The sequence below is a fragment of the Lepisosteus oculatus genome, chromosome 18, assembly GCF_040954835.1.
Source record: "Lepisosteus oculatus isolate fLepOcu1 chromosome 18, fLepOcu1.hap2, whole genome shotgun sequence".
Taxonomy (NCBI): Eukaryota; Metazoa; Chordata; class Actinopteri; order Semionotiformes; family Lepisosteidae; genus Lepisosteus; species Lepisosteus oculatus.
This window is the reverse complement of record NC_090713.1, coordinates 12,227,966-12,237,006: the sequence shown is the minus strand read 5'-3', so window position 1 is coordinate 12,237,006 and position 9,041 is coordinate 12,227,966.

Genomic DNA, 9,041 nt, shown 5'->3' with positions numbered 1-9,041 from the left:
CTTTGTCTGCTTTAGCTGAACCATCTGTATAGAAAAGGTCAGTTGCTGAATTTCTGTTAAGTAAGTTGTGCTTACCCTATTGAAAAATTAATTTCCATTATGTAATCTGCTTTGTAATCTGATTGAGATGTTGTGGCATGACCTTAAAAAAGTGGTTAAGGCTCGAAAACCCTCCAATGTGGCTGAATTACAACAATTCTGCAAAGATGAGTGGGCCAAAATTCCTCCACAGCGCTGTAAAATACTCATTGCCAGTTATCGCAAACGCTTGATTGCAGTTGTTGCTGCTAAGGGTGACCCAACCAGCTATTAGGTTTAGGGGTCAATCACTTTTTCACACAGGTCCATGTAGGTTTGGATTTTTTTTCCCTTAATAATAAAAACCTTCATTTAAAAACTGCATTTTGTGTTTACTTGTGTTATCTTTGTCTAATATTTCAATTTGTTTGATGATCTGAAACATTTCAGTGTGAAAAAAAATAAGAAATCAGGAAGGGGCAAACACTTTTTCATACCACTGTATATAATTTAAAAGAAGAAGCATGAGGGTGGCATGGTGCAGTAATGGTGAGCTTTGCTAATTTTGGGCTCTGGTTAGGGACAATGAAGTATTATTATTACACTTAGAATTAAGGGTTATTAAATGTTTATAATAATCTTTGTTTGCCTTGGCCTAGCAGTTTTCACATCTGTGTAAAAGCAGAGGAATGCTAAAGAGGCCCAACTCAGGCAGAACTATCTAGTGATATACTGTACAACACAGATGGGCTCCATTGGGTCAAGCCAGGAAAATGGATCAGAGTCCACTGTTCATCACCCCAAGGTCCAGGGCGGACACCAGGACTATACCTGATAACTTCCTATAAGCAACTTTTATGCCACATCCTAAATGCTAGAACCCAACTTATTTTTGTTGGTTTCTCTTCTATCTTCAAATAGAAGCCCTCTGACTTTACCTCTGACTTTACAAATCATATGACTCCAAGCAGACCATGTCATGACTTAAACTTTTCTCCAAGAAGCCAGGCAGAGAAAGTGAGTCAGTAAAGAGTAGGACCATGAACTACCATTTTCCTATCCTACAAGATAATCCCTCCATTAGGCTCTCTTTTCTGACCGCCCTATCATCTCATATCGCGGACCACTTAATCTGCGTAACCTTCTTGTTCACAGCTCCCTTGACTGCCCTCAGCAATCATCTGCACCAGGCACTTTCCCTTGCTACAGAACTCGCTGTATCACCTGCAAGTGCATATCTATCACCACACTCATTCAAGGCCCCTCAGGACAATTCTGGATCACTTAGATGACATCTTGTACCTCCAGCAACCTTATTTACTGTATCTCTTGCAGTAAATGCCCAGCCACATGAAACAGGAAGGAGACTTGGAGACCGCTTCAGAGAACATCTTAGGGTTGTGAAGATTTCTCCAAGCCCACAGTTTCTAATTTCACCTTTGATGGCCATGATCACACTGATCTCTCTGTCTCCATTCTCAAAGTAGGGTTTCTTAACTCCTATAACAGAAAGACGTCAGAAACTAAAATTATCCTGAAACTTGGTTCACATCTTCCCCCTTCTCTCAATGACAAACTTAATTTCTTCTAATTCTCTCCATTCATTTGTAGGTTTCGTTTTACACCTCTCCTCACCTCTCTCAACCTCACACCACTTGATTGGCCACTCTGCCTCTCCCCTGCTCCTGCCTCCTACTCTCTCCTGGCTTTTGTTTTCCCATGCTATATTATCTTTGCTGACTGTCCTATCTTTCTTACACCCGAAGAAGGCTTTGCAGCTGAAACATTGTGTTTTCTTTCTTCTCTTTTCAGAATGGAATTAACTTATTGTTCCTATTTAAAGTAGTGTGCATTTTTAAATGTTTGTTGTATTTGGAATTTAATTATTATATTTAAATAATTTTATTTCTTTTATTCATTATTTTGTTTCTCTCTTGAGTGAGAATTGAATAATTTTTAAAACTATGTTCACCGAATGCATTTTGTCTCTAAGCAATGAAAAAATCATTCATGGTTTGGTCCACATAGAGGGCTGTTGTGTTAACTGTGTGAAGAGTTTTGAAAAAGTGAGCTTGGTATTAAAAAAACACTTGTTAGCAATTGTAAAAAACATGAATTATTGGATATTGTTTTCAACTATAATGAGATAACATTTCACACAGAAAAGAAAATGAAAAAATACCAAGCAGTCAAAGTAAACAAAATAAAACTTTACTGTTGAAAATACAGGTACATTCCGAAAGCAACAGTCAGTTTAGCTGATCTGAGTGACGTGGGTGGGAACACCGGGTGTCACGATTCTCCCTCCTCTTAAGGGTGCTCCAGCGCTTCCTTGTTAGTTTCATCTCCTGCACCAGTTCCCTGTTCCAGCCCCTTTTCAGTTCCCCCTTAAAAGCCCGACACTGACACTAATCCAGGCTCTGCATTGGTTCCCGCATCATGCGAGCCCGGGACCAGGATGCGCCTGGCTCCGTTATGGTTTTAGTTTCTGTTCCTGTTCCCGTTCCCATTTCCCCTGCCGGCCCCGACCCGGTTCTGGATTTTAATCATCTATCTTGGATGGATCGCCTGGCCTTGGACTTTTTGTGCCATTTTGGATTTCCTGTTTGACTCATCCCTGGATCGTTTGCCTTGGCCACACCTCCCCCGACTACAGCACTCCATGGACACACCCCCCCATATCCTGCATGCTTTTTTCCCCGTGTTTTCTCACTTTACCCCGGATTGTGTCATCTGCATAGGATCCGGAAAGAACTCTCCCTGACACTGGGGCTCCATGTTTTTCCCTCTGTCTATAGGCACGCTGATGGGGTTAATGAGGGTACTTACAGTAGGTCTATATGTTACCCCGTCTCTGTCTGTGAGTGCCCTATCCAGTACACAGAGAGAGGCTCCTGCAGGCGCAACTGACAGGAGACAACAGTTTGGTCGTGTCCCAGTTCTCACACTGAGCCCTAAGCCCTGATATAAGTGTAAGCAATTAATTAATTTAGCGAGGATTCAGGGGTGATTCCCTTCAGCAGTCTGCTCCGATGCAGATCTCAAAGCACATTAAGGGGGCACTGATGAGCACCCTGGTGACACTCAAAACCACAGTAAACTTTAGAAGTTCTCAATTAATTTTGGCATGCAGCACCTGCAGTTTATGGTGGAGGAGGACCAAATCAGTTAACAGATAGATTGTGGAATTAAATTTTTCGGGCTCCCCTTGTGGATAGTTGGACCGTGGGGGGGAACATGTTGCAATCCATCTCCTTGTTCCCCTCGACAGCGCTAAGGTCCTTTCCTATGGGGGTAGTCGGGTCTCTGCACTCTGCTCTGGTCCACACAGAGAACAAGATAGCGATTCCTAGGACCGGTCTGGATTGGGTTGCCTTCTTGGTCCTAGGTGTCTCGGCCATTCCTCGTCCTCTTTTCACTACTCCCCCATCTTCTCTGGTGATTGTGGCTGCGGAAAAATGTATTTGCAAGGTAGTTATGAAATCGACTACAGTCTGAGGGTCTGTCTGCTGGTGGAGTTAGGTGGAGGTCAATTTTGAAAGAGGTTTGAATTGCAGGTGCGTTAGTCACTGAAAAGACAAAATGATTTAATGTGTGAAAGAAAACAGTGATGAAGATCATAACAGCATACCAAACACGGGAAAACAGCATCAGGAAGGAGGAAAGTGGTTAAAGCTCATCATCAGGGCTAGACAGACACCTAAGAAGTTAACTACTAAAACAACAAATCAACGGCCTTCAGAATGACCACAGAATCAAATCCACACAACACTGACACACTCTCACACACTGTACTGCCCATTAACAACACTGAACACTCTCACAGACTACACAACAGATTAACAACACAGAAAAACACTCACAGGCTGTACTGCACATTAACAACATTGGCACACTATCAGGGTCTATCAGCACATTAATTCTGACACGCTCTTTGTTTGTACTGCACATTATCAATGCTGACACACTCTCATAGAATATACCACACATTAGCAACACTGACACATCCTCACAGCCTGTACTGTACATTAACAACACATTAACAACACTGAAAAACTCTCACAGACGGTAGTGCACCGTCATAGGTTGTACACTCCTGTACAATACCAAAAGCCATACAAACAGACTGCACATTAGCAACACAAACATACTATTACATACTGTATTGCACATTAACCACACTGACACACTCTTGCAGAGTGTATGGTACTTATAGAACATCTGTAACATTTTCCGTACAGGGTAACAAACTCTGTGGTATAGTGATCTGTAAACTGTCTTGTCATTGGTTGTTTAATTAACCATATATTTCATAAACTCACTGAAAACCTGATAGTGTCAAAATTAATCAATTTCAGTGTTACCTATTAAAAAGTTAAAAAGCAACTGACTGAGATATTTCCAGGAAATAAAGAGTGACTTCACTAGGTGGACATGGAATGTCTTATAGATGTATGTTTCTATTGCTATTCTGATACTATTATAGTATTCTTAATATAATGCATTTATAAATGCCTTAACTATTATAATAAAAAGCAACTTACTTTATTTGTCCACCTTATTTCTAGTCTGATTTATTGCTATTCTAATTATATTATTAACACTTGAAATCATTAACACGGGTCCTAACTATGAGGAGGAATGCAAGGTGATGTCTGCACATGGACTGAGAACAGGAAACAGCCTGTGACTGGGTGGATGCAGGTAGTGTTGTTCCGCAGGGACCGATGTGTGTGCTGTTTGTTCCTTTCTACAACTGCCTTACAGAGACAAAAGTATTTTTTTTATTATGAACCCCTGTACTGCATATTGGCAACATTGAAGCACTCTCACAGAATGTAATGTATGTCAGCTATAAGGCCTCTCAGTCAGGCAGTGAATATTAAGAAAAAAGTCAATCCTGGAGACTAAGGTGCTTTCAGAACAGTTCAGGGATACAGGTGTAGAAAGACACAGACAGGCTGTACACGGGTCTCTGTGGAACAGCACTGTCTGCATCCACCCAGTCACAGGCTGTTTCCTGTTCTCAGTCCATGTGCAGACATCACCTTGCTTTCCGCTTCATACACTTAGGAACTGTGTTGAAATTTCAAGTGTTTATTTTTAAACCATTAACAGAATAGTAGCAATAATGCAACATTGTAAGACAGTTTTCTGTCCACATAGTGGCATCACAGTTGATCATATGAATGTGAAGATGTCATACAGTATGTTATTTGATTCATGTCAGCAAATACATCAGTCTGGTAGTAGGTATTTTTCTTATGGGTAACATTGGAATTAGTTTAGTTTAAAACACTGTCAGGTTATTTTTTCAGTTAATACTATTCAATTAGAAAAGACAAGGCTGAGTTTGTAACACTAAATTGAAAATGTTAAAAATGTTGTGAATGTGCAGTTCAGTCTGTGTGAAAGTTTGTCAGTGTTGTTATTGTGCAGTGAAGTATGTAAGAGTGTGTCAGTGTGGTTATTCTGCAGTAAAAAGTGTCAGGGTGTGTCAGTCTTGTTAATGTGCAGTACAGAGTGCATGGCTGTTGCTTGTGTACAGGACTTTACAGCCTGAGAGAATGTATCATTGTTGTCCATGTACAGTACAGTCTGAGACAGTGTGTAGTGTGCTCTCACGAGGCACCAGCTCTGTAGGGGTTTGGGCATTTACGGGGTCAATTATTAATTGTAGCCGTAAATCACAAAATGATTCTTTAAATGGCTTTAGAATCCAACCTTGCGGTACAACTCAAACAACGCACACACACAGGTACTAATACACGAGGATACATTTATTAATACATAGAATATGAATGTAAACCTAACAGATCCTACCGTGAGGGTTATCAGAATACAAAAGATATATATTCATTCAGTTACGAAGAGTTACACATATCAAGAGGACATACGTTCAGTGTATCATTCATTTAGACCGTTTTGTAATTGAACTTGGTTACAACTTCTACATTAGATATTCAAAACAAGTACATAACTCTTAGGAATTAAATTGATATCAACTGGTTGGGATAACAACTGAATTATCAAGCTGTAATGCAGTGAAATTGAATACTCATCCAATCTCTGGGGATTCAGATCTCCTGTGGGCACAAAGAAGCAGCTGCAGGCTTGTTGCTGTCCAACGCTGCGAGAATGTCCTGCCCTTGGGAGCCTTTCTGCTCCTGGGCTGTCCTGCCCTGGAATTGTCTCACACCCCTGGAATTCTCCTTAGGAATTCTCCTACTCATTTCTCCTTGGAATAGTTCTGGAACTCTGTGTTGCCTGTTTTTACCTGGAGGAACTTCAGCTCGTTCATTGGCTGAAAGTTTCCTGGGCATCAGAGTCCCACGTGGGTTACTCGGCCCTACCAGTCCCTGATTGGTTGATCAAGGTGAGATATAAGTAACTTACTACTGACACTTAGGAATGCAGTCCAGATGTCCTTCTGGCACTCCCTAGACGTATATGTGCTGTTGTAACAGAAAGAATAAGGTTCTGGATCCCGAGATGAAGTAAAACAGATAAGTTTATTGCATGCAAGGGGGGGGGGGGGGTCATGGTATTTGGCCAGTTAAGAGGCCCTGGCCAAATGGTCAGTTTAAGATTATGCCCCCAGGGGCTTCCTTGCTCGCATCTGGAATCCTTATCAGTTAACCCCCTTTCCTGCCATAAACCCCTGTTGCTTAGAAGTCTAATTTTCAGGCAGAACTGACTTAAGTTATTAACCCTTTTTACATCTTGTCTCTTACTTCAGTGCCAATGGATGACCATTGATCATGATAGCCAGGCTTAGCTAAGTGCATCCCAATTTGGGAGCTGTCCCTTATCAAAAGAAAACATCTTTAAATCAGCCTGCATGAATAGCTTCTCTGTGGCTGCACCACAGAGATGAAGAGAGAGATGGGGCCTCATTTGGGAAAGCACAGCAACACTTTATTCTGTCTTATGAACCAGCATTGCCGCTACATTTGTGAAGCTCAAGATGTGCAGTATTTATAGAGACTGGGTCACAAAGCTATACATTAAGTGCTGTGGTAATTCCTGAGGCTGTTGTATTGTAGTTTTTAGTTGCGATTCTGTAAGGTGTCTGTCTAACCCTGTTGATGAGCTTTGACTTGTGACCACTGTTCCTCCTTCCTTATGCTTCCTTATTGTTTTGTATTCTGCATGCTGTTCTGATTTTCATCACTGTTCCCTCGACAGATTAAATCATTTTGCCTCTTCTGTGACTGAAGTTTCTGTGATTCAGGCACCAACTGCATAATCCCTCTCATAATCTGTTAGATCTCTCATGTTGCTTTAGAAACGCCCATATTAAAGGGTGGATTTCTAGACTGCTTCTTCAGCAAAAATACATTGGTAATTCATATTGAATTTAAAATGAATGATGTGTAAAAGCCTTTTAGATGTCATGAATTTATTTCAATTTATAAGTGCTGTTTTCATTAGGTGTTTCCATTTTTTATCCTCCTTTTGTACAATAGCAGGTGCAGTACAAGCTTTCTTCTCTCTGACATGACATGTTTGAATCGTCAGTGTTATCTTATACATTAAAGTGGAACAAGTGCCCTCAAAACCATTTCACAGGAAGTCCTTCAGTGCGGTGTATCTGAGTCTGTCTTTTTGAGCCTCTCTTTCTTTCAGTGCTTCCTGATTAAAAAAAAAACAGTTAGCTCAACGTTAGTTACTTTCTGTAAATGATCCTTGTCTGCAGCCCAGTGCAGGACTCCTGCTCTGAAGTCACACGGAGCTGCTGAGATGATTCACAGCAAGTTCAGGTTTAAAATGGCGGAGAGCAGAAGTGCTGACTGGGGTGGATAAGCATTTTCTTTAGTGCCTTGTAAAAGTACTGAGAGCTTTGAAGTTTTTACAAGTACTCAGAACCTTGACATGTTTGCATTTTGTTGTTTTTAAGCTTGTTGGTCAAAATACCATGAAGTAATAATATTTATTATGTACACAAACTAGAAAAAGGAAAAAGAAAAAAATAGATACTATCATAATGAACTGAAGAAGTCATGATTGCATTAATTTTCAAACCCTTATTTCATTTTGGTTCACAAATTTTCCAGAACAGACTGCACTGATAGTTGTGCAGATTTTGTGTGCAATAGTAGTCATTCACATGATTTCAAAAATAAATACTTTTGTCTCTGTAAGTCCCTCAGTCATGCAGTGAATATAAAGAAATTATTCAATCCTGGAGACTAAGGAGCTTTCAGAACAGCTCAGGGTTACAGGTGTAGAAAGAACAGAAAGGCTGCACATGGGTCTCTGTGGAACAGCACTGCCTGCATCCACCCAGTCACAGGCTGTTTCCTCTTCTCAATCCATGTGCAGAAATCACCTTGCATTCCTCTTCATACACTAAGGAACTGTGTTGAAATTTCAAGTGCTACTTTCTTCATCTCTATTAGATTAATAGTAAGAATGTAACATTATAAGACAGTTTCCACGCACATTTTGACATCAGAGTCTTTCATATGTCTGTGAATACATCAGACTTATACATCATTTTTCAGTCCAGTTGTAGGAATAAGAGCAACACACGACTCATCAGACATTATCATATCATGTTTCAATTTACAAGTGCTTTTTAGCTATATCTTTCCAATATTTTGGTCATCCCCCAGGCATTTGCAGGTGCAGTAGATGATTTCTTCTTTCTAACACAACGCGTTTGTATTGTCACTGTTGCCTTATACTTTAAAGTAGGAAAAGTGTACTCAAAACCATTTCACAGAAAGTCCTTCAGCACAATGTTTCTGAGTCTGTCTTTTTCAGCCTCTCTTTCCCACAGTGGTTTCCTATTTGAAAATGAAACTTTAGTGAAATAGAAAGTATGTTCCTGATACGTCTCCATTAAGACTCAAGCAGAAGAGACACAATTAGGTACAAGTAAAGAGGGAAAAAAATACTCTTGCATTAAAAACACACTGAAGTGCTGTAATTGTGGAAGGTGGCTGGTGGAGAGAGCAAGAGTTTGGACAAGAAAGCAGACTTTAGACCACTGACTGTAGAGTCCGAGAGCCTGAAAA